The 3782-nt window shown below is 49.2% G+C and overlaps 1 pseudogene; it reads left to right on the top strand.

The window, feature by feature from the left end:
- Nucleotides 1–1599: 1599 nt before the first annotated feature.
- LOC106148836 overlaps nucleotides 1600–3782 on the top strand; it is a 7762-nt pseudogene continuing 5579 nt past the window's right edge.

Here is a 3782-nt window from a genome sequence, read left to right as displayed (position 1 = left end):
TTTTTTTTTGGTCTTTTTGAGACAGGGTCTCGCTATGCAGTTCAGGCTGGCTTTGAGCTCACTTTATAACTTAGGCTGGCCTTGAACTTGCAAGGATTCTCCTGCCTCAGCCTCCAGCCTCCTGAGAGCTGGGACTACAAGCATGTGCCACCATGCCCAGCAACATGGGACATTTTTTTCTTTGTTCTTTGTTGGCTTAGCCAAAAGCTGTCAATGAAAATAAATTCCTCTTATCTTTTCTTCGCTTCCATTCTCCAGCCTACAACTACACTGAGGGCATCTCAGAATTCTCCTGTCATGATTCTTCCTAGTCAGCCCTCAGAGGTCCGGCCCTCAGAGGGCTGTCTCTGCTCTGAGCCAGAGGGTCCCGCTAAGATAGAGGCGAGAAGGGCAACTGCCGCCAGGACAGCAGGTGGGTGTAGCCTTGCCCTCCTTCCCCTCCACAGCCATGGCCAATTTCAGGTTACACCTCTGAAGTAAGTTTATTGCCTCAATCCCTTCCTCACCGATGCTGGCTTGACACAGACACAGTTTCTGCTGCAGGAAATTCTGTTATTTAAAAACTGCCATTCAGCCCGGCACGCCTGTAATCCCAGAACGCTATGAGGGTGAGGACGAGGACTATAAATTTGGGCCCGACCTGGGCAATTTAGCAAGACCCTGTCTCAAAATAAAAAAATAAAAAGGTCTGAGAAGTAGCACAGTGTGAAGGCCCTGGGTTCAACCCTAGTACCAAAAAAAAAAAAATGCCATCAATGGTCACCTCCGGCTTGGAGCCTTCCCTAGTAGGCATTTAGTTCAGCTTGGTCTTGAACTCACTATATTGCCCAGCGTGGCCTCAAACTCACAGCGATCCTCCTGCCTCAGCCTCCCCAGTGCTGGGATTACAGCATGTACCTCTGCGCCTGGCAGTAGGCAATTCTTTGTGCAGATCACATGACAGTGCTGCAGAACACACAGCCCCTGCAGATCTGTGACCTCCCTGGAGCCCAGAACCGAAACAGGCTCCTCACCACGCTACTTGGAGCATCAAGCACCACCTCCAACCTTAGCCTGGCCTTGGGACTCGCCCTCGCTCCTCACTAACCCTATCAACACCGCATGAGTAAGGCATAGTTAATGCTCCCTTGTTTCCCAAGAGAGGCTGTGGCTCAGAGCAGTTGAGCAGCCCTCCGCCTGGCCTTCTCCATAGCTCTTTGGCCCTGCTCTTAAGTAGCCATCCGCTTTCAGCTGTTCAACAAACTGCCCAGCAGAAAATCTACCCACAAAACAAAGTACAGCTTCACTGTCCCTGGGAGCATCACAGTCACCTTCAAGACTTGCGCCTTCCTCGGGGAAACCCAGGAGCTGCAGGGAAGGGGATGACAGTGCAGACCTCCCTACCGTGTCCCGCGGACTGGGCCCGGTGGTGCCACCTCCCCAGAGCGTCCTGTCAGCAGCACCAGCCTAGCCCAGCCCGGCCCAGCACCCTGGGCAGGAGTGACAGGAGCTGCAGGCCAGGGCTGGGAGGAGACTCCTTAATCTCCACCCGGGGAGGCATCTACGCCTTCCACAGTGCCAGTCAGAACCTGACTTCCACTTCTCAAACCACAAGCTACGATGACTAGGCGCCTTTTCCTCACGCACAGGAAAGCAGGCCTGGCGGGAGTTGGCTGGGCTCCAGCACCGGCACTAACCTCTCAGAGTAGCAGACTGCTCCACCTGCAGGCCTTCCGGAATGACTCAGAGGGTCAGCAGTCAGCCTGGCCCTGGAGGTATCGGTCAAGGACACACAAGGTCTTGTCTCTGGAGGGAGCGAGAGAAAAAGGCCTAGCTGGAGTGAAAGCACAGTGGTGTTCGTTACGCTATAAAAGCAAAATCATTACCAGTGTCCAACCAGAGGGGAGGGACAGTGTGTGATCTTCTGTACCAGTAGTAATCTTGGGGTACAAACTGAAGTAGATTCATATGGAGAACGTTTAAGATGTATGCTGAAGTAAATAGGTTCAGCAAGCTGCGCGTGGTGGTGCACGTCTGTAATCCCAGCACTCGGGAGGCTGAGGCAGGAGGATTGTTGCAAGTTCGAGACCAGCCTGGGCTACAAAGTGAGCTCAAGACCAGCCTGAACTGCATAGTGAGACCCTGTCTCAAAAAACAAACAAACAAAAAAAATGAGCAGAGCTTTTGAAACTTTATGTAAAATATTTATATACATGAGTAGAAAAGAATAAGAATTTTAAGAAATAACCAAAATGCCAGTGGTGACCTCTGACCATGGATGGCATGGTGAGATTATAGATTTTCTTCCTTGTGCATGTATCAGTCAGGGCTTAATCCAAAGAAACAGAGTTCACAGATGATACATATTAAGAGATTTTTGCAAAGCATTGCTTTACTTTATTTGGAGACTGGTGGGGCAAGTGGGAAATCTGTGGGACAAACTAGAATTCCTTCCTCTTCAGCCTCTCAGTGGAGTAAATCAGGTCTACCCAGTTTATCTGGGATAATCTTCTATACTTAAAATCTGCTGATGGGGCTGGGGATAGAGCTCAGTGGCACAGTACCTACCTGGCAAGTACAAGGTCCTGAGTTCAAGTCCCAATACCAAAAAAAAAAAAAAAAATCTGCTGATTCTGGACTGTAATCACACCTACCAAAACTATCACAACACCACCTAGATTAGAGTTTCCTTGAATAACTGGGAAGTACAGACTAGATATGGTGTGGACAGAGAACGTCCCCCAAAGGCCACATACACTCCTAGGCAGGTGTTTTGGAAGGTGATTGAACTAGGGGGTTGTTGGGAGGTTGGATCTGGTCAGAGGGTGCAGGTCACTGAGGGCGCGTGACCTGGAAGGCTCTATCCCCCTTCCTGGCTCGCCCCTTCTCCCTCTGCTTCCTGCCTACCATGATGTGAGCAGCTCTCTTCCACCTAGGCCCTTCCACTGCTCCACTTTTGCCTGGAGCCAGCTGGCCATGCTTAGGGACAGAGACTTCTGAAAACATGACCCAAAATAAACCTCTAGGTTTGGGGTATTGGCTGTTTTATCCCAGCAATGAATAAAGTTGAGATAGGTTTTTGTTTTGTTTTGTTTTGTGTTTGTATTTTTGAGACAGAGTCTCACTATGTAGTTTAGGCTGGTCTTGAACTCACTTTGTAGCCCAGGCTGGCCTTAAACTCTAAATGATCCTCCTGCCTCCACCTTCCAAGTGCTGGGATTATAGATGTGCATCTCCATACCCAGCCTGATCACGTGACTTGGAAGCTGTGGGAAGTGGTTTTCAGGAGGCGTTTGGAAAGGTTAGGAGATGCCAACCAGAGAAGACCTAGAATATTGTGAGTTGAGCCTGATGGGAGATTCTAGTCACAGTTCAGAAAACCAGAGCGCTGATAAAAGCAGAGAAAGTAAAGATCAGGCTCAGAAGATTTCAGCTGAACAAGGACTCCACTGGCAGTTGGACTTGAGACCATTATGTTCTGGCAGAAAATTCATCTCCATTTTGTTCATGCCCTGAGACTTTATGGTAGACTGAGATTAAGGGCAGCAGGCTAATTACTCTGGCAGAGGAAATTTTAAGGCAGCCCAATCCTGAGGCCAGGACCTGAGTACTGCTGGCCATTTTTAGCCATATCCACCCGGAGAAGCAAGACCAAAAAGCAGAGCTGAATAACTGGAAAATTTTTACTTGTGGCCAACAAGGAAACTACTGGAAAGCTGGGGCTTGGAAAGTTAGGCCCTATAAAGTTTTGAACCAGGACAGCTTGGCTGCTAAAAAGATTAGCATTGAAAAGAAAATAAGCC

This window comes from Chinchilla lanigera, unplaced genomic scaffold (assembly GCF_000276665.1).
Source record: "Chinchilla lanigera isolate Chin_1 unplaced genomic scaffold, ChiLan1.0 scaffold00029, whole genome shotgun sequence".
NCBI lineage: Eukaryota > Metazoa > Chordata > Mammalia > Rodentia > Chinchillidae > Chinchilla > Chinchilla lanigera.
Note: the sequence above shows the minus strand (reverse complement) of the source record. Positions and strands in the feature narration are given on the sequence as shown.